At 38.1% G+C, this 27,755-nt stretch overlaps 1 protein-coding gene across 11 annotated transcripts in view; it reads right to left on the bottom strand.

Annotated features, from left to right (window-relative positions):
• The window catches only part of LOC136007268 (uncharacterized), a 161,253-nt gene that overhangs the window by 15,204 nt on the left and 118,294 nt on the right, over window positions 1-27,755 (bottom strand). The window contains exons 4-9 of one of the 11 annotated variants that reach the window (XM_065665183.1): window positions 24,088-24,598; window positions 23,005-23,066; window positions 12,427-12,515; window positions 10,078-10,163; window positions 9,846-9,992; window positions 7,511-7,765 (exon numbers count right to left, since the gene is read on the bottom strand). The gene's annotated coding sequence lies outside the window, so the exon portion shown is untranslated. Of the gene's footprint in view, window positions 1-7,510; window positions 7,766-9,845; window positions 10,164-12,426; window positions 12,516-23,004; window positions 23,067-24,087; window positions 24,599-27,755 lie in introns of those variants that run through there. The other 10 variants (XM_065665190.1, XM_065665186.1, XM_065665187.1 and 7 more) reach the window with 10 other exon arrangements.

Genomic DNA, 27,755 nt, shown 5'->3' with positions numbered 1-27,755 from the left:
CTCACAGCCCCACCCCCAAAACCCAGCAGTTATTGCAAAATAATCCCTCTTGAAGCTAGCTTCACCAATTTTTGTTTCTGTAGTCTAAAATGACAAACTTTTGAACAGCATTTCTCCTTCACACACCAAGACCTCTTCACAGAATTATATTTTCCATTTTCACTATAAAGATGTGTGTCACTATCATTTAAATAGTTTGATTGTTACCATACTATCATGCTTAGTATTTGCAGAGAACTTCTGAGACATAACGCCATGTCCTGTCTGACCTCTTCCCTTACCCCACTATCTTTCCAAGCATCCCTGTGACTCTTCCACTGGCCAACAGATAGCATATAGAGCCACTAGTAAGTTATTTTCATGCTGTCTGGCCTGCTGACTGCAACCAGAATACATAACAGCTGACTTTCCTGCCTTTCTCTCAGAGCACAAACATTTTGCTTTCTCTCTTCTGCCTTGGGTTTTTATAAAACTTGCAACTTCAAGATTCCTATCTTCCTTCAAATTTAGACGAAGCTGAACAGCCGGTTCAAAAGTTGCTGGGGACGGATTAGCAGATAAGCAATCAGACAGTTTTCATGCTGGCCCCCTAAAAAAGAATTGAAATCAGGACTGTTCAAAGATCACCAGCAAGTAAAGGCAGCAATCATATAGCATCTTTCTAGCAGACGAAGGCAGAAGAATTTCACTCTTTTTCTTAATGAAGGCAGAATTGCATCAGAGTAATGGAAGTATACTCAGAATTATCTCTGTTTCAAATATGAGAATCACCCAGTCCTGTCATTTTCCCAATATGTAATATTGCAAATATGTAACTGCAGAGAACTAGGACAGCACACTCTTCAGTGTTGAGCTATTGTCTTCTCAAGCCAGCTATACTTGTGAGTTTTAAATTCTGTTTGGACATCTATTCTTGGTTACAAAATAATCAAGAAATAAAAAGGCATATCCAAACACAGTATTATGTTTCATGTCTTATCTCAGAAATGGATTTCAGTCTAAACATGTCTTATTTATGCATTCAACTAAGCCAGCCAGCAGCATATGAAAAAAACCACGTATCTCATATCAAGATTAGGTTCAGAGCAACAGTGGGAATCAGGTGGTTATCAGGGCTGACCTACGATACAGCAACAGCCAAGCTCAGCTTGGGGATTTCTGAAAATCTCTCTCCTGTGCCTAAAGGTAAATCACTATGGCTCAGGGGCACCAAGATATTTACGTATGTAAACGCTGTTCACCCAAGAAAGCTTGGGAGATAAACACTACTTGAATAAAAATACACCCTAAATATCTTTGTCGATCCAGCCTTTAAACTTCTAGTGCCTCTCTAAAATGTAGAAAATACTGTTTGCTTGCCATGTAGAGGTTTTGAGAACAAAAACAGAACAGGAAAAAAACACCTATATATGCAAGCACAATTATATATTGGCAAAATCCTCAACCAGTATGAAGAAAAGTAACTCCTCAAGAGCATGTTTTAGATTGCTTGTAGGATACAAAGAAATTCTAACATCACTGGCCCTGATCAAAGGCCTGAATTGAAAAAGGATGTTTTTAACTGACCTTAGGCAAATTTGAACCTGACCAATCTTCAGTGTTGGCCAGTTAACTATGTGTATGCCTCTAGTGCTGCTGCTCTAACCTGGGTGTACAAATCAGCTTTGTCCTGAATATGCATCACAGTACCCAGCTGGAGGCTTACAACCAGTGCTCTGCAAGAGTGTGCTCATCACTCTAGCCTGAACTGTGTGGCTGAACTGAACTGAACTGAGCTTCCAGTATCTGAAGGGGGCCTACAAGGATGATGGAGAGGGACTTTTCATTAGGGACTGTAGTGCTAGCACAAGGGGTAATGGGTTAAAACTTAAACAGGGGAAGTTTAAATTGGATATAAGGAAAAAATTCTTTACTGTAAGGGTGGTGAGGCACTGGAATGGGTTGCCCAAGGAAGTTGTGAATGCTCCATCCCTGGTGGTGTTCAAGGCCAGGTGGGACAGAGCCTTGGGTGGCATGGTTTAGTGTGAAGTGCCCCTGCCCATGTCAGGGGGATTGGAACTGGATGATCTTAAGGTCTTTTCCAACCCTAAGTATTCTATGATTCTAACTGCCTGTAAAGTCTTGTTAATCATCTCATATTTGACAGTTTACTGTCAAAGACTGCTGTAGAAAAAAAGAATCAATCTTGCAGAATCTGTAGTGTATATTATTTTACAGATACTTACAAAACTATTTTAAAATAGAATAACACAATATGTTTAATTATCTTCACAATTAACTTAAATATTGTTTCATATTTTGACCATACTCAATTACAAGACAAATCTGTGCAAATACTTCAAAAGTACAACACGAGTAAATTGAATTGACATTTGGTTAAAGATATGTTTTAATTCCAAAGTTACATTAAATCTGGTGGCAAACTGAGATGGTATTCTAGAAACTAAATGATAATAGAAACATATGAAGACTGTACATTTCATTGTACTTCAGAGAAAACAGTTAATATGAGGTTTTAGATTTTTAATTATATTCACTAAACCAGTAAATCCAAGACAAAAAAAAAATAAGGAAAAAAAAATTGGTGATGAGTTTAGTGTCCAAATAACTGCAATACTCAAAATACTTTTGAGTCTAAATATGAATATAAAGATACATTAGAAAAAAAAAAGCCACATTAATAAGGAGTTTCATGGACTCATTCAATAAACAATTCTTATTATACTTTTAAACATAATAGATAATTTAAAGCATGTTTGGACTGGAATGGTTCTGTTTTAGAAGATAAAGCAGATTTTTCCACTCCACCTCAATTCATTAGTGTATTTTTTTGAATTAGATTTTAGAGGTTACAATAATTAAAACCATATGTAGAGCAGAAATATCTCATTTTTAATGTTATATTACTTCTTCAGCATTATTATAAGCTCAGCCTGCCTGATGTGAGCCTAATTTTCTACTCAATCTTAGACTGAGCCCCACTGGGAAAGTGAGATATTGTGATTATTAAGAAAAGCAGAGAAAGAAGAGATTAAAGACTCCCTGCTAATGAGTGGAAGAGAAAAGGAAGAGCTGTGGCAATCTACAGTGTAGTATCTCTAAATTGAACTGCCAAACAATAAACAAAAATAGGAAATAAACAATTCTTCATTACAGGGAGAGACATTTTCAGATATTTATAGATAATAAGTTCAGAATGAACAAAACAACTGATAAAATGAGAAAATACCAGAACAGACATATACAAATTGGAATTCATAATGCTTGACTACTTCCCTTACAGCTTTTGATAGACAAATGTAATACAGACACCCAGCATATTCATTAAATATTTGAAAAAGTAGATAAATAATGAAGGTCTAGTACGATATGACTAGTTTTATTAATTTTATATCTAGTTATCTTAGCTGATAAAAATAAGGAGCAGAATTCAGCTTCACCGAGAAAGACTGCAGTCTTGCTGTTTAGTGGTACCCAACAACAAAACATTGAACTCATCAAAAAGATCAGCAATTGTGCAGACAAAATACTCAGAAATTATAGTTCTCTAAAGATGTCTGATGTACTCACTGGGGTTTTAAACTCTAGAAGCTCTCACTTACAAGCCCTATACTCCCAGAATCCTAATTCCAAATAATATAGAAAATACATTATTATTACAAAGAAAAATGTATTTGAATGTTATCTACAATGCAAATTCTTTTAAGACTGATACTACAGCATCAGGTAAAATATTTCTGATTTTAATATTGCCAAACAGAGACCATCTTCTCATTGGGAGAACTCAACACGCTTTACAAAGAAGGAAAGCTTTTAGATGAGGGATAAAAAATCAAATGGAATGCAGAAAATTACCCAGTATATTAATCCCATAGAGGAGCTAGTAGTAGATCTTTTTTAATATATTATTTCAAATTTATAAAAAGAGTATTTTTAAATCATGAAGAGGAACTTGATGCTACTTGACAGAATTACCACGAAGACTGGTGGAACTGTAGACCTACTTACATCTAGTTGATGACTGCAGAATACCCTTAAAATATTTTTGATAATGTGGAAAAGAAAAAGCATCCTGACTTTGCCTCATGCAAATACAGAATTCTCTGTGTTCAAGGTGGACTAAGAAATAAAAAAAACAACCCACAATCCCGCAGCCAACCAACCAGACAAAAAAAAATAACACAACAAAATCTTCTCTGTGCAAAATGAAGCTAAGATACAGTGACAAATTCTGCTCAGGTAAAAGGAGTCAGGGCAAGTGTCTCTTAGAGTAGTTTTTGAGACTTGTTCCGACTGTCAAAAAAGTGGCACATTTAAACATGCAAAACTTGACTCGTCACTGGAATAGAAACAACAGTATCCATGATTAATACTAACACCAGATTGTAAGAGGAAAGGAAACCTTTGTGGTCACCTACAATTATTAGTATTCCAAAAATAATGGAACCTACAAACACCTGCAGAGATAAAAGTAGTTCTATTCCCACTCAGTGTTCCTGTTTAAGCTTGTAAGGACTATACAAGTCTCATTATCCACCGTATGTTAGAAGTCAATCATTTTACCTTCATACTTTGTGAAGTCTGTTGTGCTATAAGCACTCCTTGTGTCTTTGTTCCCTATCCAAATGTGCTTTTCTCACACCCTGTTTACAAACAACGCGTTGCTCTCAGTATCAGTGACCTAAACTCTTTATGTTCAGATCTCTCAGTCTTTGCACCATCCACACATTGTGTCAGTAACAATGATGTTTATTCCAGACCACTGACAAGCCCTTAAACACCATGTGGCCATCCCTGATCAAGACCATGAGACCTGTTCCATCTTGATGATTACTCGTCATTTAGCCACTTTTCATTCATATGGCATGTACAGGGATGACTTTGCATTGTTTCAGCTGCATAATCAAAATTCTTTACCCTCCCAAGTCCCCTTTTGCCATAAAAAGTCTTCTGACATCAATAGCTCTCTTATATCTATCAACCCAAACTATAATCTCCTCAAAAGAGTGTCATATCAGCTTTGCAATATCTGTGTTCCACAAGTCTAACAATTATTATTACCCTTATTTCATTCTTTATAATTGAGTCCTCTATCAGCCATGCCATTATTTTGCCTAAGATGGACATCAGTCTGACAAGCCTATAATTACCATTGTAACCTCTTTCACCCTTTCAAAATATTGGCTCAACAGTAGATTTCTTCTTATCTTCTGGAATTTTCCAGTTCCAGTTTTATTGAAAAGCAATGGCAATGGTCCACTGAGCTCCCCAGACAGCTTTTCTATAACATTTGGACACCTACTATAAAGAAACTCTGATTTTAAAAGGTTCAAGGTTAGCAGCCTTTTTCATCCTCATTAATTGCTGAAACAAGGTATTTCAGCTTCAGCATCATCATATGGCTACCACTCTCTTCCACAGAGAAGCAGCAAGAGCATTCTGGTTCACCACTAACTTTGACTTTTACACAGAAGCCTGTAACAAGCCGTGCCTGGGAAAGGCAGCAAGTGAGACAGTAAGGAGCAATAGATGGGACTCCTACTCAGGGAATAGCAAGGGTTGAAATCAGACACTGAGAGCCCAGAAAAGGCAAAGGAGTTTGCTTCCCAGGGTGAAGACTGCTAAGGATCTCCAGGGATTTGAAGGGACAGCAGCAATTTGGCACTTAAACACAACAGTCTGCTTAAAATGAATCCTTGCCAATCCAAAATCTTTATCTGAGCAATTTATTTCCACATCTCTAATTATTTACCACCTTACAACTCCTCTTATGCTGCTAACTCCCATCTACTTCAGCTTAATCACCAATTGCTCTGGTAGCACTCTCTTTTATGCTTCCTACATCCACCCAGATGATATCACTGAACACCACTGAGCTAGGAAACTAGTTATTTTCACTAAGAAGAGGGACAGGTTAGCACAGAACTGAGAAAAGTAGCTGGTTGAGTATGTAGCAGTAATGTTGACTACCTCTGTTTTTCCTGCAATATTGCACACAATTTCAGCCTTTTCCACAAGCTAACACCATCACTGGGATTTTTTCCTCCTTAAATTTTTTTTTCAAGTCCTTAATTCCAGTGACCGTAGTTTCCTCCTTGCGTCCTTCTGCTTCTTTTACAAAAGTCTTCAATTCCTAACTTCTCATTTATATTCATTTATTCATTGCTATGAACTTATTTTTCTTTTTTTCCCATTTCTTTCATTATATATTACAACTCTCTCCCTGTAAGCCAGACTTGTTTTTAACTGTTGGAAAATTTCATCAAAAAATGCCAGTGAACTGACCCTGAAACATTTCACTCCAGACACCCCTAGTTTGATAAAATTTTAGTCAAAACTAGCATAGGACTCAGAGGGGATGCCTTGGGGCTGGTCACAGGCCCAAGTGCAATGGCAAACCCCTGAAGTTTCTAGTTACCAAACCAGAAAAATAAAGACAGGGCAAAAAAAACAACAAAACAAAAACAAAAAAAGAAAAGCCGCACACCACACCTTCCATTCTCAGTGCTGAAAAACAAAGGAATGTACCTCTCATACTATTTCAAAACAGAGACATCTGAACAAGCACTGCAAAAATACAAAATCACAGAACGAGAAGTCTAGATCGCACTATACACTTGCCTACATTAGCAGTGCTTGCTCAGTTATACATCTCACCCAGTTCCAGCATTTTGTATTTTAAAATTTGTTCATCTAGCTCATGGAATGTCTCAGGAAGTGATGAGTGTCTCTCTGGGTGAGAGTGACTGACAGGTGCTGTGCAGGCACGTGTGTAATGAATGTCACAGACAACACAGAGGCCTCCTCAGAGAATGCCACTGGGAGAGACAGCTTGTCTTCTGGCAGTTTGTAAATAGAAATCCAGTGGGAGTTACACGGATTTGAGTTACCAGTCACTTTACTCCTGCCTGCTCTCTACGGGAATCGGGAGAATAAACAAGTACTTTCCAACATGGCACTTCCCACCCACAGTGGAAGAAAGTGTCTATTCAGAATAGACCGTTGCAAAGGATAATCTCTGTTTTATCAACATCCCAATTGTGATGTTCCAACTGCAGTTACAGTCAAATAGTTATCGCATACCTAGATTTCCACAAAATGCGTTTTTATGGAGTGCCTATTCTCCCCTCTTTTGAATAGAGCATATGCGTAAATGGTGGGTAGGATCCTGAAAGCAAAGTCCTTTAGAGAAGCAGTAAGCAGGGGCATGACTTCTACTGCATTTTTACTTAGTGACACTCAGACACTGAGCAGAGTTCACAAAAGCTCTTTCACACATCAATGCAGATAGCATGCTTTCAATGTAAACGGGTCTTATTCAGGATAATGAACCCCACTGTATATTTGTCATGAGTTGTTTTTTTTTTTTTGGGGGGGGGGGAGGGGGTGAGGTTTGGGGTTTTTTTTAATTCCTCTTATTCCCTATAGAACAGAAGAGCAAAGATGAGCAGATGAGCAGCAGTACCCAGAGTTTTATTCAGTGAAACATGGATACCAGGAAAGTCTTGGAACACAAATGTAGTTGTTGTCTTACAGTCTGCATCTCCCTAAGACAGCTGACAGGCATGAGAAGCGTATTCTCTAAGGCTACATTCAGGAACTGGCACCTGACACAACAGAAGATCCATCTTCAGAAAAACGTCCGGGTCTGTGTACGGCTAAAAGACAAAAAGCCAGCAGGTGGCACCCAAAAACACGTCGTGGTGCCTGGATGAGTGTGATCTTGTTCACGGCACATGACAGTTCTTTTTCAGCAGTGTCTAGCCTAAACAACCGGACAGAAACAAACAAACAAGGAAAATAAATTCTTGTAAAGCAGGAAGCCTGATTTTAAACCAAATATCACAGAAACTTCTATGAACTCTTAATCATTCACACAACCTGACCAGGAAAATTCACATTCTCTCTGTTCTATTTTCTTCTCTTCAGACCCATGTGACTTGCCTGTACAAAGGAGATTTCCATGTGTGATTACATTTCTCAAGTCTCAAGAGGGGACAAATTGTATCAGTCTTCTGTGACAGGAACCTGCTGGTACGGGATCTTTTCCCACTGCCTTCAGAGTACCTATTCACTGATGGTGATGATTAGTTTTCTAATATTTTGTTGCTTCCGCCTCCCCCCGTCCCCCGTCTTTCTTTCAACATGTAGCCATTTGCTCTAACTAGCATGTGCCCAAGCTCAAAATAAAAGTTATTATCTTGCATTGGTAGAAATTTATCACTGCTTTATTAACGATTAAATCAAGGTTGCTTCAGTTTGTGAAAAGATGTCACTGGCCTCCTCTGTCAACAAATAATAAGTCAGCACTGCCTGTCATTCCATGAAAGACACTGAATCCAGTCTGCCACTTCAAACACAGCTCATTATTTATTCTCTTTCTTTTACACAGCCCACTATCAAAACAGACTTCCTTTCATATTTCACAGTTTTTAAAAGTTTAAAACTCGACATTTACATGTTGGGGATTTTTCCTCCCCTAATTACACTTCCTAAAACAAAAAACAACCAATAAACCAACAAAAGCCTAAAAGCAATTTTGCAAGGTTAGATCATATTGTTAAAATTTTTGTTCCTACATTTTTACAGTTCCTTCTCAAGACTATCTCCTACAATTTACAGAGGACCCTATATATGGGTCATTAAGAACTCCTAATACTCTTTCTAAAAGGCTAGCCATATGACTGATTCGATGAATTCCTACATCAAGAAGATCTAAAGTGGCAAGACAGACAATAATTTCAGAGAAGCCACAACAAGGGTAAAGTAAAAAATGCTTACAAGCCCCCCCCCCCTTTTTTTGAGTAGCCTTATTGTTCATCTGCTATTAGGGCATACTCAGCACAAAATCACAAAATAGCATATCCCTTCCTACCACCAACAAATCAAACCAGAACCAACCTCTTCATTCAGATCTATACAGTAGATAGTTTGTGAGATAAAACTATAAGCTCAGAAGTACTTCAAGACATAATTCACAGAGTGGTTCAAGATCCTTCATACTCCAGCCACAGAGTCAGTGCTGCTAAAATGTGTTCTGATAAGAGGGTGAAATGATACATGCTCCGATTTGGTTTTTTTTTTAAGTGATACAAACCTGTATTTTGTTCTTTCTGAATGGCCAGGAGAGATATTTCTGAGGTACTTTTTCTTTTCCTCCGGACAAGAGGGATAAATATAGCATACATTGCCAAGTTGGTTCTGTTCTGTTGCTTTTATTAAAATAATTACATTGTGTTTACATGTGGATAGGCCTAGGGATTTTTTTTTTTTAATGCTTTATTATTAGTTCCAATTCAACACTCAAAATGAATAAGTAAATAAATCTAATTCTAATTAAGGAATTTGTTAGCTGGCTTTACAAAGTGCAGACTATTTTGGGGTAAGCCAGACTAAAATTTTACAGTCCTGATTAAATTACTCTCAACCGTGAGATCATTTTCTTCATCACTGAGTCAGAGTACTGGCATAACAGTTGGATTTCAAAGGCAACACTCAGAAATTGTCAGCCTGCATAGAATTCTTACAGATTTCAGCCTTTCTGTTTCACAAGTTTCAATTTAAAGACTATTACTGCCCCAATTACTCTGCTGCTCGTCTCACATAGAAATTTCGTGAAGTCAGAAGTGAAAAGAGTAAGAGATTAAAATATTTATTTTTATTTAAAAAGAGAACAAAGCAACCTTTGTGCTTGTGTTTCCTGTTTTCCATAATTTTAAGGCAGCAGATCCTTTCATGGAGAAATAATTCATGTTACTTTTAGATTACATACTTTGCTTAAAGCTATAAGTTAAATACCAAGTACAAGTGAACTGTGTTTTAAATATTAATTAGAAATTACATACCTACTGTACAGTGGATGGCAGGAAGGGCTCTACATCGATCTGACTGTTCAAATTCATCCTGGCTGACTTAATTACGCAGCTTTTTTTTTTTTTTTTAATTTTGCAACTGGATGGTAAATCTTCAAAAGTTCTGCCTGTTTCATGAAGCTTAAGGAACATCACAGTACATTAGTGGATTCAGAACTGCACAGTACTAGTGACTCACAGAGAACACATTGTGGCTGGTTAATACCTTTTCCGCTGGTGATAAGGCCATTTCTGTGCAAAAAAAGACCAAACAAGAGAATGAACTTTCTTGTCCTTTTCTGGATTCCTGCACTGAAAGAAAATAAGAAAATTCAAAGTTCAAAAATCTTAAGATTTGAGGCTTTTTAATATATAAACATAGAATAGCTAATATACCTATCTAGGTATCATATGTATATTAAACACATTTTCACATTAAAATAAACATATCTGTTTGCACCCATTCTTGTGGGAAAATCCATATCCCCTCCCTGTCCTACTGAGATAAAACTGTCCAGGATTTGTCTGTGTGTCCGCAAGCTAAAAACCTTTGAGCAGACACTGACGTGGGCACATAAATATTTTTTTCAGACTTCGATAAAGACCAAATTTTCACTATTGCTAGTGATATATTGGCACTAATGAAAATATCACTGTTAAGCTACTACAGTGATAGTAACTTGAAGTCTGGCTCCTTCCTTATCCAGATGACAATTTCTGCTTATAGCTGAAGGTATCACCGTTTTTATGATGGCTGTCTTGATTTAAGACAGGACAGTGGGATTGAGTGCACCCTCAGCGAGTTTGCCGATGACACCAAGCTGTGTGGTCCGGTTGATGTGCTGGAGGGACGGGATGCCATCCAGAGGGACCTTGACACGTGTGTGAGATGGGCTGATGCCAACCTTATGAAGTTCAACTACGACAAGTGCAAGGTCGTACACTTGGGTCGGAGCAATCCCAGGCACAGCTACAGGTTGGGCAGAGAAGAGATTCAGAGCGGCCCTGCAGAGAAGGACTTGGGGGTGCTGGTCGATGAGAAAATGAACATGGGCCGGCTTCAGTGTGCGCTCGCAGCCCTGAAAGCCAACCGTATCCTGGGCTGCACCAAACCGAGCGAGACCAATAGGTCGAAGGAGGTGATCCTGCCCCTCTACTCTGCTCTGGTGAGACCTCACCTGGAGTATTGTGTGCACTTCTGGTGTCCTTAACATAAAAAGGACATGGAACTGTTGGAACAAGTCCAGAGGAGGGCTATGAGGATGATCAGGGGACTGGAGCACCTCCCGTATGAAGACAGGCTGAGAAAGTTGGGGCTGTTCAGCCTGGAGAAGAGAAGGCTGCATGGAGACCTCACAGCAGCCTTCCAGTATCCGAAGGAGGCCTACAAAGATGCTGGGGAGGGACTCTTCATTAGGGACTGTAGTGATAGGACAAGGGGTAATGGGTTCAAACTTAAACAGGGGAAGTTTAGATTGGATATAAGGAGGAAATTCTTTCCTGTTAGGGTGGTGAGACACTGGAATGAGTTGCCCAAGGAAGTTGTGAATGCTCCATCCCTGGCGGTGTTCAAGGCCAGGTTGGATGAAGCCTTGGATGGGATGGTTTAGTGTGAGGTGTCCCTGCCCATGGCAGGGGGGTTGGAACTTGATGATCTTGAGGTCCTTTCCAACCCTAACTATTCTATGATTCTATGATTCTAAGAAGTAGAAAACCAGCATAATCAAAGCCTTAGCAGAGTAAATTTCATTAGAAGGCTTGGATGCATAATAAGGAAGATATTTTTTTTCCAGATTGGAAATGATGACAAATGCGCAATATATAGACTTATGGAATTCCAGAATGGAAAGTATTTTAAAAAGTTATAGAAGGCATAAGGCAGTTCCTCTTTGTCTAAGCTTTTTTTGTTACTTTTTTCCACAGAAAGTTTTATGAGAGTTAGACAGACTCAGTAAATGACATGAGTGTCAGAATATTTTTGCACTGTACATAAAATGTTGACACTTGGAAAAATATTGTTTCTTTTAATCAGATTTTTATCAAAGAAGCAGAGTCCTTCATTCTAATATGAGTGACTAAAATTTGATGGTTCCCTAACCCAATCCTCCTACACTCCCAGCTTTTGATACAACTGTTTTTTGTTTTGATACAAGTTATTTGCTCATAGAATAAGCCCTGCACCAAGTTAATGACATGCACAATAAATGCATCATTAACTTATGGTGGATATTATTCTGTTGCCTTCACATCTATTGTCGTTATCCTCCCACAGCACTCAAGCTAATTCTAATTGATGGTTTCCATCAGCAAATTAAAAAACAATATACTCCAGAATATAGTGATGAAAAACATACAGAATAAAACAATACATTCTTAGAGAACACCACACTTTGTTATCTTTATGGTGCAGAATGAAAGACAAATTAGTTAAAGAATGCTGTGCAAGTATTTTTACTGCTTTTATGATAATAAGAAGATAGTCTTTCTTTGTTCTGATTGGATGGTACAAATTCATTGTCCTGTTACAAATTATTGATTTGGTTGAAAATCAGCACTTGCATGATTTAATACTTACAGGTGTTTCCTTCTGATAGTTTACATTTGCAATTTAAATTGCAGTCAGAAAGCTTAAATGACTAATCCTCTGCTTGTAGGCACGCTTCTCTATGGAAAATAAAAATCCAGTGTCAAACACCCTTTTTTGTTAAATACAGTATTGGTGAGAAATTTGTACTTGTCCTGCTAAATGGAGACAGAATCAAAAGTTTCAACAGGAGCAGCAGAAGTCTGTGGGGGGTGAGGGAGGTGTGGGGTGGCAGTATTTATAAGTTAAGTTGCTTTAGTAAGTGTTTTACAGCAGTCCAAAGCTAATTGCTTTTTGTTTGGTCTGCATACAGGAATAATTTCACACTCTTACAGGAAGGACAGGAAAGGAGCTGCAGTTTATTTTGGGCTAACCCGTGGCACTGCAAGCTGGCAGGGGACAGACCAAGCCCAGGCACAGTGGTACTCATGCCAGTGCCAATATTTGCCATCAGGAAATATTTTTGCACTTAAAAGACAACTAAATAGCTGAGGTAAATGGGGATAACTCAACACATACAGATAGTGATATGTTCACTACACTTAGCTGTTTGCCTGCTCTATAGCTCAATTTCATCTTAAAACTATAACAGTAGTACTACTACTTCTGGACACCTATAAAGTTCTTCCTCCTGTTCTGTCATGCCTTGCCAGTTATAACAGTCCTCTTACTTCCATTCCACATCAAGGCTTGCGGAAGTTCCCCATCCTCAGCCATGTGTGAGTACAAAATAAACAATGTAGCTTTATGAGTAACATAATACTTTGCTAGCGTATTTCTAAGTAGTCCAGAAATAAACACTGCAAACATGGCTTTCACACTTGATGATATTGTCTGATATTTTATCCTATTTTTCATTTAGTAGCATTAGCCCTGTCTCTGACCAGACTAAACTGCCAGACGAATTTACACAATTCCAATGCACTAACTACACAAGTAAACAACCTTCAGTGAGAGCAACATAAACATAATCTAATTAATTTTTAATGGAAAAAAATACTATTTTAGGTGAAACATCTTTCCATTAATGTCTGTTGAGTTCTGCAGCTCTTGTAAATTAAAATAATCTATTATTTCCTGAAAACCTAGTAATACAACAAAAAAAAAAAAAACCCACCCCAAATCTCTTGTTTTAAGGTGTATTATATTCCATTCAAATTATTTTCCTGTATTTAGCCTTTAAAAATTAGTTGAAAATATAGTTCAAGAGATGCAGACTCTCTCTACAAGATGCAAGTCTTCAGGTCTTGCATGAGGGATGATTTAAGGATATATGCAGTACAAAGTGTATTAAGCCCAATTTTCAGTTTTAACCCAAAGCATTATTTAAAAAGCCCCTCTTCAATTACAGTGTGCCTTCAACAAATAAAATTCGTGCCTTCTAACTCCTGGATCTGAAACACTCCCTCCTGCTGTCCCAAAGAATTGGGGCAGGGTTCACGGGGAAAGAACTGATGTTTCACTGTGCTTACACTCTGCCTTTGAGTCTTACAACTCTATTTTGAACCCAATTTATCCTGTGTTAAAATACCATCTGGAAGGAAGCAGCTATTTTTTTTTTCCTGGGTGGGTCTGTCACCACTCTATACCTCTGAGCAGGAGGCGTGTCATGTAGCATTCAACTTGAAGAAGCCAGCAAAGAGGTCCAGGCAGTTACCAGATCCGTTAGCATACAGCCTGTGAACCCAGTCTCTTGACCTTTTCAAATATGAATTCAGTGCCATGTGGGTATAACCTGCTAAGTGACATTACTATCAGACTCCATTGTGCCATTTGAGCAAGTATGACCCTAAGAGCTTCAGGTGAATGAAAAGGGAGTAAAAGCACAGTTGTTACCAACCTGAGTCTCCACCAAACCAACAGGAGAGCTCTAGACTTACAGAACAACCAGCAGCCAGGCAAGAGGTTTGAGCAAACACCAGCAGGATGTCATTCAGAGGAACAAATACCATTTCTTAAAAAATAGATCACAGACTGATAGGGGGTCTACAGCTACCAAGCCACCCTGCAAGCAGCCACAGGCATTGATTCTTCTGTCGAAGTGTATCAAAGGAAAGGAGCTGCAAAGGGGAAGAGAGCTCTAAAAGCTGGCAGAGACAGGAGGTGGTCGTTTCAGGTTACTGCTATTGAGAGGAAGTATTGTGCATGTGCCATTCATGTTTAGCACCCAATTAATATTTTAAAGACATCCTCAAGCACTTCTTATAATTTTATTATTTTTCACTTCTACTGTTTTAATGCCCTCTGAGAACCTTGAAAATCCAATGTCTTTCCCTATTAATTTTGTCCTTTTCTAGTGACAGACTCATTTATCTGAGTTTCTTAGCAAGGCTCAATCTAAGGTCTTTTTTTTCCCTCTCCCTTCCTTGTTTGAACAGTCTGGCTTGCTTCACATGCAGAAGATAAAATATTTTAAAGCAAACAGCACAGCACTGCACAAAGAACTCAGCAGCTTCACCTCTTAACTTCCCAGGGTGTGATCAAGAACCGAAGGACCTATCCCACCATAATGTACATCTGTAACAGCAGCAATGAAACAACAGGTAAGGAAATAAAAGGATACTGGTTTTGGGTAACTTGGGTCCAAGCATCCTAGCATTAAAATTTAGATTGCCAACTTAAAGCATCAGAGCACACAAAGTCAGCTCAAGCAACCTAGGGCTCCCACTGCAGGATTAAGGTAGAAATACCAAATCCAAAACTACAGTCCTGAAACCCCTAACTCAGCACCTACCTAACTTGAAGGTACCTTGAGTGGGGGTATATTCCATATTGGATTTCCCAGCTATGTTCTTTTGCAAGGTATTACTATTGCTTCTTAATCTGACAGGTGCTTGACACAAGGTGTTGACACTTTTAAGGCAAACCAGTAAGCAAGCAATATAATCCAGTACAGCCCTTCACTGTACAGTTAAAACACACCAGTTGGATATTTGTGTGAGGGTCTGAAAGTACCTAATATGGCCCAAAAAAATAGGTGGCAATGCTTCCCTAGCAGGCAACGAAAATGGCAATTTAAAGCAAAAAGCAAACAGGCTCTGAATTGTATTCGGGAGGACTGTCTCTCTGCTGACAACTGCAGAAGCCTTGCTAAGATAATTTTGCTGGCTAAATTAAAGGCCTACAGCAAAGTGCTAATGTCAAGTGATACAAACACTCCCCCTTTGTCCAAAAAATGCAGAGAGATGGTGAAAACAGCATTCAGTAAGCTTTCATTTAATAACTCAAATCCTCTTCCTTGGGTTGTTTGTCTTGCAGCCACTGACCGTTGACTGTAAATTGCACAAATGCTGCTGTAAGCAGAGGGTAGATGCTAATACTGCTGCTTCTGCAGGAATGCTTAAACTATGTGATTCATGGTCTTACTTGGGCTATCTCCTTTCTTGTGACTATTGAATCCTTTTCTACATAGTGGATCAGCTTCAAGGGCAAAGTTAAGATTGCTGTTGAGATTGCATCCCCACTCCAAATACTGTATGATTCACATCACTTTCCTGGGGCTAATGAGAATACGTATGAAGGAAAGCAGCAGCTCTACAGCTATCACTCCCACCCAGCTCTGCTTTAGAAACAGACACATGCTCACTTCTTAGAGAAGCTGCTTAGAAACGCCTACCATTAGGAAATATTTCTTTAGAGTGGAGCTGGTGCAAGTGGAGATGCCTGCTCACAGGTCTGAGCATGGAAAAGAGCAAGAGGGTGGAATTTCAGGCACACAATTTATTTGTCATTTTCTACTTATTAGTTAAGCAGTTTGGTGTTCTCATTGTGTGATTTCAAATTACTTTTGAGCAATTGAACTTGCCCACACACTATGCACAGGATCACAGATCAGTTACTCAAGGATCTGTTTGCAGTATGTACCTTGCAGATATTTATATTCTTTATCAGAACTACCCACAGTGGAAGCAGTCACTGCAAGCAATCATGTTGTCAAGAATATATGACTGTAAAAGAGATAATACATGGATAAGTGTGAGAAAGATGGTTTGGCAGAACAATTGCAGGTGAGAAAGGGGTCTGTTAAGGATTGCTGAGTTGCTTTGAAGCAGGTATTTTCATCCGAAGAGGACATGGATTTGTTAATCTCAGGTGGTCAAGAGAACCAGCAGAATAATGTTATTTCATTTAACACAGCAGCAATATTGTGCATTCTCTAAGCCAGTATGTGACAAACTAACCAAACATTGAGAGAAAGCCCAACAAAGTGATTAAACTCAGAAGGCTGTTTAAGTTTACTACCCTTTCCCTCAGAGTATGATGTCTAAGTAAACTATAAAACTTCTAATTCCATAAATGCTTGGGAAAGTATGTGGCTTCCATCATTCAGATAAAGATCATCTTCCTTTGATCTCCTCTAGATCCTGGGATCCAAGATTAGCTATCCTGACATCTTATTAATATACTTGCTTTCCAATTTGACATACCTCAAGGATGTGGCAGAATTACTGTTTATTCTCCAGTGTAGTGAGCAAAGAATCCCTTACACTTATATTTTGTTTAAGTTCCCTATTTTAATAGAACAAAACCTGTCTGATTACCTTTATTTTATGACACAGGTAGGATATTGCCAAATGCCATACATTCTTACCCTACTAAAACTACTTCACTATCTTTTAAAAGCCAAACTCACAAGTACAGCAACTGTTCCTCATTACTCTTAGTAGTTGTTAAATCATTAAAGAAGGTGTTGCTATTATCATCTATTATTCCTTTTCCTAATGCCTGCATCAGAGAAGGATTTGAAGATGTGCTGTCACTTAAATGTAAACCAACAGTAATGATTTTAAATATCACTTCTGTAATAGACTTCGGTCCTGAAAATTAAACTTTTAGAAATAAAACTGCTACAGAACCCTGCTATCACTGCTTCTGTTCCCCAAGATATTTCTGAGTAGTTAGAATTTCTCTGTGTTCCTTATCAATCACCTACTTTTAAAAGTCATTATAATTTTTTTAATATTTTTTAAAAAGTTGTCTAATTTTTTCATAACTTTTCCTTATCTAATATATTATCTTTCAATGAAGAAAATGTACTAGCTGCTGTTGCATGGAAGAATCTGTGTGCATGGTACTGTACAAAGCTTTATTCTTTCCCTTCTATTTAAAAAGCAAGAAACTGCTCCTGCAGAAATGTGTTGGTACTTAGGAATAAACCACCCTCCCAAAAAGTGAGGATTGGATTGACACTTTCATACAAATTTAAGCCAGCAGAATCCAAATAGAAAGGTAAGGCGAGAAAAGCCAAAAGTGATTGTATTTCACAGCACATGAACTCACTCAATTTCAGCCTGTGGCCTTCACTCCCGACTGCTCTCTTTCTTTGCAGAAGGCTCATATTTTTCAAATGATGTTTATCCAATCTTAAACAGATTACTTCAAAAAAATCTGCTTAAAGTGACATTTTGTTCTATGTAAATAAATACAAAGGTTAGTTCCTATCTTTTTTTTTCCTTTCTTGAATAGAAATGAAAAGTCATTTTCCTAACCTCATTAACGCTCTTCTAGTAGTACAAGAAGGTACGTATGTCCCCTAGAAATATCCCATATTAAAGTACCATGTGAGGAAATTGGTAGTAAAGGATAAGCATTAGCAGGGAGGATACATCCAGACATCTGAGCACTGTCTCCAAAGTATCCAATATTTGTGCGGCCTCTAGAGTCATATTCCATTAGCCAACATATTTATTTCATCCACCTTACTTGAAATCACAACTGGGAGAGTAGTGATGTTACCAGAAATTAGCTTTATCATGAAACATGCAATAGCATGAGGTTTTTCTTTCTTCCTGTATTCAAAAGGACACTTGAGGATTTTGACTTTTAAAACCAGAACACAGCAAACAAAACCTCCATCAACTGTGTAACTAACGAAGACTAGTCTGATACAGCTCAATGCCTTCAGGGCATTCTCAGAACATCACAACAAATCCCGACTCTTACAATAAACACACATAAAACCACACATAAGACAGCAAGTTAGCTGCTGCCACACAGGATGTATAACATGTCAGTGCTACCAGGCTTTTTTTCCCTGGAGATGGTAGCTCTTTTTCTCTTTGCATTCCACTTACCAATTCAGAGTGGGGGAAGTGGGGAGTTAAGAATGTTGAAACTCCAACCCTTCTTTCCCATCTGATAGAATTTGGCTGGCTAGCTTCAAAAGTTATTGGAGAGAGTGATGCACAGAGAGGTCTTAAACCACCATTTCCTTAAGAAGCTCAGTAAATAATGTTTTGCAGATGTGATGAAAATATTTTGAAATACAACCACATGCACACTGAGACCTTAAAAAGGAGAGACAGCTCAAGTCTTTTGAAACTCTTATATTTGATTTCTATATTTAGGCAAAAGAAGTCCTATTATAAAGATTATAGAAATAGCAATACTGAATACAGAATATCTTTGTAAAATCTGACTGCCCATTTTGCTTCACAAGGAGCTTTACTATGCTCAGATAGGAAAGATACCAAAGCAGCTCTTTCTTATAGTGTCTATGTACTGAGAAGGTGTCACATAAATCTAGCTTATGCCTTCTTGCTCAAGAAAGAGCTTAAATTCCTTGTGCAGATAGTGCTATGTATGTTACTCCTGCAGTACAGAAGTACAAAAGACAGACTGCAAAGGCTTTAAGATTCACTACACTTGCTTTTCTTCTTAACTAGTACCCTCTTTATAAAGATGCAGTTATTCCAGTGGTCTTGTTTGCAGACATGAGGTCAAAAAATAATAGGATAGAAACATTTTGTGTGACGGGTAACCAACATGAATATCTCATTCTGCAAATTATACTCAGAGGAGCACTTGCAAAATTCTACAAGCTTAATGTGATTGTAAGAGTATTTGATGAACTACATAAAACACACACATTCATATAAAAAAATCATTAGCAGGTCATGGATAATTCACAGATAGAAAAACTGATTAAATCCCAAAGCAGTTATATACAATAGATGGCTTGACCTGCTCTATTCAGTACATGTATATCACAAAAGTCAAGTATATCGGCTCTTTCCTGACACTTCATAGATACTTGCGTATATTATTCCAACTATTCCATAGATTAGAGTAAGAAAAAGATGTTAAGCTAACAAGCTGTTTCTGAAAAATCCAGCAATTACAGTGATTTGTAAGCCAAAATATGAAAATCCTTCACAGGTTCCATTAAAATTTACTTTAAATCTTTTTTTGAATAAGCTATGGAATACCAAACTAACATTATTCGATATTTTTATTGGAAAAATGCCTTCACTGTTTCAAAACAGCAGTTTACAGGTGCTCATTTGACTCTCTAGCCAAATAAATTATAATAGGGTTATTTAGAGCCCTGTTCCAGTAGAGTTAGTCCATGTGCAAATGCCTATTGATTTCTGTGGAACTCCTATTACACTATCTGTAATGAAGTCTTATTTCTTTCTCATTTAAAATCCTCACTGCTGTGTTTGCCCATTTCGTTTTATTATTGGCTCAAATCGTTGTGATTGTAGAGCTAACATATCCAGAGTAAATCTATGAAATGAGACAGACTACAAATCAGAACACTAATGATAAAGATGGTCATTCACAAGGCATACCTTGTCAGGCATTATTTGCTGTTAATGGAGTCACGTTGGCTGTCACCAATCACCTCCCTTTCCCTGTGCCTTAGCATCATTTACAGGAGGATCTGTTCCATGATCTTGCTGGACACACAGGTGACACTGACCACCCTGTTTAAAAACAGGGGTTATATTTCCCCCTTTCCAGCCATCATGAACTTCACAAGACTGACACAGCTACTCAAATATGATGGGTAGTGACTTAGCCACTTTCTCTGCCAGTTCTCACAGGATCTGTGCATGCATCTCATCAGGATCCATGGACTTGTGCACCTTCAGGTTCTTTAGATGGTCTCAAACCTGATCTTCTCCCACAGTGGGTTATTCTTTATCCCAGTCCCTGCCTTTGTCTTCTGTGACTTGGCAGTGCAGCTGGAGCACTTGCCAGTGAAGAAGAAGGCAAAAAAGTCATTTAATACCTCAGCCTTCTCCATGTCCAGGGTAACAAGGTCTCCCCTTTCCTTCCTCTCTTTCTTAAAGAAACCTAATCAGTAAATAGCTCTTTACTCAATATTTCTTAACTCTAATAGGTCATATAGTCTTATTGTATCCATTGTTTTCACAGAAACCTCCTTGCAACATAAGCTTAACTTAATAATTAAAAGTACTTAAAAGCAAAATTGACTACTTACAGGTACAAGTACTGATTATGTTAATATAAATTATAAATGCTTTTTCTTTAGTATGATCATACACTTTTAAGTCTTTTAGACGATCACGCTTCAAGCACATTTGGTATGGAGTATATAAACTGATAACTTTTATATGGTAATAAGTTTCTAATTTGTTTTTTTTGTTTTTTTTTTTTTTTTAACTGAAGGCTTTTCTCTTTTATTCATTACATAATCCTCCTTACAAACAATGGCTATATGAAATACCAATAATAATCTGTTTCATCATTTGGATTGTTTGAGAATTTAATGCAGACCAAAATTCGATTTTCATGTTCTTTGGCCGGAAAGCTTTTCTCCAAGCTTTTCTCCTTGGTTCATTTGTTGCTCACACCCAAACTGGGAGACGGATGTAAACACAGGCAGGCCCTGATCCAGTAAAAAGTACTTAAAGCACCTGTATTTAAAGCTGTCTGTGGCATAATATGTCTACTTGAGTACTTCAAACTAGGCAAGGGCTTATATGCTTTGCTGCATCTAAAGAAACTTGATTTTATATTCAAGGAATTATACCTAGCCATATGACTACTCAGACAATACCATGTTAACAATCAGCCAGGTTCCATGTATATGAAAAGAGTTAACTGAAGAATCAGCCCTTTATATATCACCTGCAGACTATTTACAATCAAATCTTTAGAATTTTTTTAACCCTTTATAGAGTAAAAATAAGAGCATCACTAGTTAGTGTTTAATATATTCAGAATAACCCTCATTGCTATGTGCTAGACTCTGGGATGCTCTATCAGTTCAAAGAGATGCTTGAGGCTCTGTGAAGCTTCAGTAAATACAGCAGAGATGGGATTCAACTTTTCTCACTGTACACATAGACATATAAACCATCTATTTATTTCTTCTTTGTAGTTACTGGATAAATAGGTTATTCCACAAAAATATTTTTATCATCAGAATGCTCATATGTACCATGTATTCCCTAAACCATGCTTATCCTTCTCTCTACTGACCACAGCAAGAGCCCCCATGGACACACTAGTTAAGGCCATGACACTGCACATGACTTCCACTGATGGGAGTCTCTCAGTTCTCTCAAATTTTTCCTTCGAGTATGTTTTTTCCTTAAAATAAGTTTATTTTTTTTTTCTCATCACTTCGAAGCACTTATGTTCTGATGGAGGATCCATTAAAATGTGTGGTGCATGAAGTGGTAATTTACCATAGTTACTCTGTGAGTATTAGGCCCTAAAAGGCAACATTATCTGAGATACAATCCACTAGCTTTGGTGGGTTATTGCATGCCCAGTGCCTGCACAAAGGAATCCTCTCAGCGGGTCACTGATCAGACTGTCTAGAAGCCTTCAGAGAAGATCCTGAAACACAACCACAGCTGCCCAGCAGGGTAAGGTGGCTGCTAACCACGCATGTTGCTCATTCGCCAGTTACCCAAGGAATCAAAGACACAGTCAAATTTCCTCAGTTGCCAAATATTTACTATCATTATAGCTCAAGATGAAAAAGCTGCCAGGTATTTGCTCTTTCTTCAAGGTTTCCTAATATACTATCACTTGTTAAACTTTTCCCATAGAGAAGATGATAAACTATAATGTTCCAAATGAAGTTTAATTTGATATAGCTTTAACATTTTGCCTATCCTGCTGGTGGTGGAGGACAGATGCTACTACGCTTTCACACCCTGCTCCTTACCTTACTCTAGTGACTGGACCAATATAAATATAGAGAAAGCTATCATTACAGAGGTACATAGGTACCATACTTTGAACTGGCTTTATAACAGAACACCTTACAGAAAGGTAAAATGATCTTAATAGTAGCCAGGAAAGCTCTATGAATGATAAGAAAATAGGTGAGAGTGTGACCTTCGAGAAGATTCAGTTCTTTCTATCATTTCCTGAATTCTGTATTTTTTCTAGGGGAAAAAAAAGAACATCTAACTTGAAAAGGGGGATGTATTTAGGAACATAACAAGCTTGTCTTAAAAAAGCCAATGCATAAAAAACAACAGAGATTCACAAGACAAAAAAACCCAAAACAGAACGAACACAAAACCCCACACACTCTTGGTCAAGTATTAATAAAAAACAAAAACAGGTAAAAAAAGAGTAACAATCCAAACAAATGAGCTCAAGAACAGTACCAGATTAAGAGATGTGTGACACAAATTCAGAAAGTGATTCTTCTAGGGAAGTATCTATTAGTCCAAACCTTTATAAGACCTCTTGAACATGCCAAAGCCTCTAGTGCTGAAGGAAAAAGCATAATCTATAGCCCAGATAAAATGAACAAACTATTAATTATCACTAGTGCAAATGTTGGAATCCTACCTGGCTCACCATCCAGTAGTCTTCTCAGTTCTCCTTCAGGAGAGACTCCAAATAACATTTCACTAAAAAAGAACAGAACTGCATTGTGTACAAAGTAAGTACTCTACATGCTAGATGGGCACGCAAACACATCAGAGGTTTCCTAACTGCTTGCTAGGTGGATGGTAATTTGTCTGACAGTCACTTGTAGTGGAGTGATCACAGTTTTTGCACTTCATTTTCAGGCAGAAAGAGTTCACAAAGATAAGGTCACTCTATGAGAAGTGAAATGTCAGACAAATCACCATCCAACTCACAAACTGTGCCTCTAAAGAAGACTGGTGTGATTTGTGACTTTGGAGTTTGTTTTTTATTCTTCATATTCCTGAGAAAATCGCTGTGGAACTCATTTGTTCCAGAGCCTGCACAGCCAGCATGAGGAATTCATAGAAGGCATGACTACCAAACATGCTGCTCTTTTGATCACATAATAGCACCTTCCAGAGGTCAAAGGAAAATAAGTCTGATAAGCTGATGCCAAGTCATACTTCACTGCAGAGATGGCTGACTGAAAGGGACAAAGTCAAAGATCTGTTTGAAGCTTGGATCACCCAATACACCCTCCACAGCCAATTTCTCAAATACAATACAGGAAGAGAAAAACCACAGCGCCTGCAAGTAGCTTAAGAGACTTGAAAGGAAATCTTGGGCTGTTTCTTTACAATAACTTAACTGAAGGTTCAGTCATCAGTTTCGATGAATTTAAGCTTGTTTTTAAACACAAAAGCCAATTTTTTATCATCTTCTGAAATTAAAATTATTACCAATATGGCTATTTATAGCTGTGCTTTTTGGTTGGTTTTGCTTTGCTTTTTGGTTGTTTTGGGTTTTTTTTGTTGGTTTGTTTTTTTTTTTTTAATAGGCCATTATGCATCTTCCATTGCATACTAAACATTCCTATAAAACTGGGCTAAAATATATACTTTCGTGAGAATTTAGGTGATGCTATTGCAGCTGTCTTACTTTTTCATTCCCTTTTACCTACAGGAATAAGGCTCAGGTTAGGGTGCCTGAGTTCTGTACATATATCATTACAAAACTTACATAAGTATGAAAAGTCAACAGGAGACAGCATGGAAAGCTATCTGCAAAGAGTAAAATATAGATAAATATTCATCATCAGTTTTATCTCTTCTGTAGTTCACTGCATAATCCCAGTTTTCCTATACCTTAAAAGAAAAACAGAGAAAGGGTTTCCAGAGTAGTTTTTTGCAGATATCTGGACACCCTACACTGCCTCATTTTGTCCACCATTTGTTTGTCCACCAGCCCCACCTACATTAGGAGACACAAAATATTCCTGTGTAGCATCTTCTGTACAAGTTACCAATGACAAAAAATTGCTTGGAAATAAGAAGACAGCATGTTGATTAAAATCCCACCTTTGCAGCTTTGGTTGGGCTCCAGCCAGGTCATTAGCAGTGAAAAATTAGTACATCTGACTTAAAAGCATGTCCACAGGCAGAAACTGCAAGATTCAGTAGATGCAGACCAGTGGCTGTCAGCAGTGTCTTTTTCATGTTCCCAAGTGCATTTATGGCAGGTATTTATGCAACTGAAAAAAAGAAAAATAAATAGAATAGTTCTCATACTTCCTAGCATTTAGAAAAATTATAGCATAAACCACCTACAGTGTGAAATATTTCTTACCTGAGTCTGGTCTAATACTGTCTATATAACAGAAAGATCAAAAAAAGGTTAGTTGTGCCTTTAAAGCTGATTCTGACATTACCATCAACATTCACTTAATTGGGTCACATGCAGCTGTACAGACTGACAAAGATCATTTGGTTACACACAGATTGTTCTGATTTGCCCCTATCGTACTTGAAGCAGATATTCTTGTAAAGGTCACTATTTCATTGCATGATTATTAGGTGCATCAGTACCTCCTGTAAGTGATGTGGCAAATGTTATCTGGTAGATTCTTTCTCAAATTGCCTGAATTTAATATTCTATGGAGGCAGAAGCCAGACATTCCACCACGGTGTCTAAATCTGTCACAGCTATGAATGGTTCTTTAGAATTATAAAACTCTGTGAGGAAAACACAATTTTTACATTACAGATGAGAGCAAGGGCACAAGCAAATTGAGATGATCAACCCATGCCACAAAGGATAGCTGTGCCTTAACTGAAAACTGACCCTGGGTTTTTTTGCACCTAAGTCAAGTACCTCAGCCTCTGGACCAACCTCCCAAGTACAAAACTAACTGCATATTAATAAAATTAAAACTATTAGATATACAAGTATTCCTTATGCATCCACCACAGATTAGTAGGTTTAAAATTTTGTGTGTCACTAATCTTCAGAGAAAAGTGATTTAAATATACTACCTCATCACACCCACAGACATTTCTCCCATTATCATTTTCAGGGGCTTTAACAAATGGAGGATAGATGGCAGAAAGTGTATTTTAACATTAAAAATGTTTTATTTAAGGGTCTAGAAAAACAGTGGCAAAGGACCAGTTTTCAATACATTCAGTATGTGGGCTACTAACAAAGGTTTTTCCCACTTCTTTGGTACTTGCAGCTATTTAGCACTTTTTTATTCCAATAAAGTTATCCCTTGTGGACTGAAGTAATTTAATCATTTTCAGTGTGAGTTAAATAGTCATCTTTAAATACAGCTTTTTATAAAGTGGATATTTTTGGTTCAATTCTACCCTGGCAAAATCAAGCAGAAGTCATCTCTTAAAATGGAATACAAATTTGAAGCCCTCTGAATTGTTAAAATACACTCAAGTCCAAAATAAAGCTTATGGAAATCCTAATACGATAAATCTAAAAAATTCAGAATATGCCTATTGAAATATTTCACTGACATTAAATGAACATTTCAGCCCAGGAACAAAATCAATGAGAAAGCGTTAAAAATGGATGCTTCCATAAAGTTCTGTTTGAAAGTTTAAAGAAAATGTTGAAAACTTGTCTCATAAAACTTCAGTCTTGATTATGAAGATTTTTCTTGTAAAAGGTATTAAAAATTGATGACTATAAAGTAACAAACTGAAAACTATAAATCTAACAGGAAGGACCCAAGACAAAGAAAAAAAAAAAGCTCCCCATAAATGTGTCTTAGAATCATAGAATAATAGAATAGTTAGGGTTGAAAAGGTCCTTAAGATCAAGTTCCAACCCCCTGCCATGGGCAGGGACACCTCACACTAAACCATCCCACCCAAGGCTTCGTCCAACCTGGCCTTGAACATCGCCAGGGAAGGAGCATTCACAACTTCCTTGGGCAACCCATTCCAGTGCCTCGCCACCCTCACAGTAAAGAACTTCTTCCTTATATCCAGTCTAAACTTCCCCTGTTTAAGTTTTAACCCGTTACCCCTTGTCCTGTCACTACAGTCCCTGACAAAGAGTCCCTCCCCAGCATCCCTATAGGCCCCCTTCAGGTACTGGAAGGCTGCTGTGAGGTCTCCACGCAGCCTTCTCTTCTCCAGGCTGAACAGCCCCAACTTTCTCAGCCTATCTTCATACAGGAAGTGCTCCAGTCCCCTGATCATCCTTGTGGCCCTCCTCTGGACTTGTTCCAACAGTTCCATGTCCTTTTTATGTTGAGGACACCAGAAGCGCACACAATACTCCAGGTGAGGTCTCACCAGAGCAGAATAGAGGGGCAGGATCACCTCCTTTGACATGTTGGTCGCGCTCCTTCTGATGCAGCCCAGGATACGGTTGGCTTTCTGGGCTGCGAGCACACACTGCCGGCCCATGTTCATTTTCTCATCGACCAACACCCCCAAGTCCTTCTCTGCAGGGCCGCTCTGAATCTCTTCTCTGCCCAACCTGTAGCTGTGCCTGGGATTGCTCCAACCCAAGTGCAGGACCTTGCACTTGTCATGGTTAAACTTCATAAGGTTGGTATCAGTCCACCTTACAAGCGTGTCAAGGTCCCTCTGGATGGCACAGAATCATCTAGATTGGTAAAGAGCTTTAAGATCATCAAGTTAATACAGAATGACCAAAAGTGATAAAAAATAAGTACTATTTCCTTTTACTTATCACACTTTGCAACTATCTCTCCTTAAAATACTAGTCAAGGTATGCTGTCCATGATTATCCTGTACTTTTTATGCCCTCTGTAGGGTATGCATGATGGTGTTTCGCAGCACAATGTGCCTTGCAGAAGTGAATGCCGTGCTTGTACTGCTGAGTAGCTGCATCCCTTTAATCAGTCTAAGATGAAGAAACTGCTTCCGTCCTCTCACTTCTACCTCCACCTCCCTGCTGCTTTCACAGCAGACTTGATAGCTCCTTTGTAATTCCTTGGCTATCCAGTTCCCAGCACAATAATTTAAAACAGAGGTCTGCACTGAATTGTATCTCCATCTCTGCAGTCCAGAGAAGCAGATCTATCTTCAGTAGACTGCTGAAGTGCAAAGGTCCTTAGTGATGAACCTTTTACCTGACAGAAACCTCTATGCAGAGGCAAATCTTGCCTAGATGATAAAACCAGCTTGTAAGCTCTTCTGTGAAGAAAAGTTACTGAAAAGGATGGAGTGAAAATCATTGCCCCCTGTGCAAGTAGACATAACAAGGAAATCAACATCTCACTTTACCAGTAAATACAGGAGGACTTAACAGTTGTTCTTTTCTTTTTGGCATTATTTTTTTTTCCTTCATTAAATCACCTAATTTTTTAAGTGCCAATCAATAGATCAATCCCCAAGCATGGTTTTAACATTTGTGGAAAGTAA

The sequence above is a fragment of the Lathamus discolor genome, chromosome 1 (genome assembly GCF_037157495.1).
Source record: "Lathamus discolor isolate bLatDis1 chromosome 1, bLatDis1.hap1, whole genome shotgun sequence".
NCBI lineage: Eukaryota > Metazoa > Chordata > Aves > Psittaciformes > Psittacidae > Lathamus > Lathamus discolor.
Note: the sequence above shows the minus strand (reverse complement) of the source record. Positions and strands in the feature narration are given on the sequence as shown.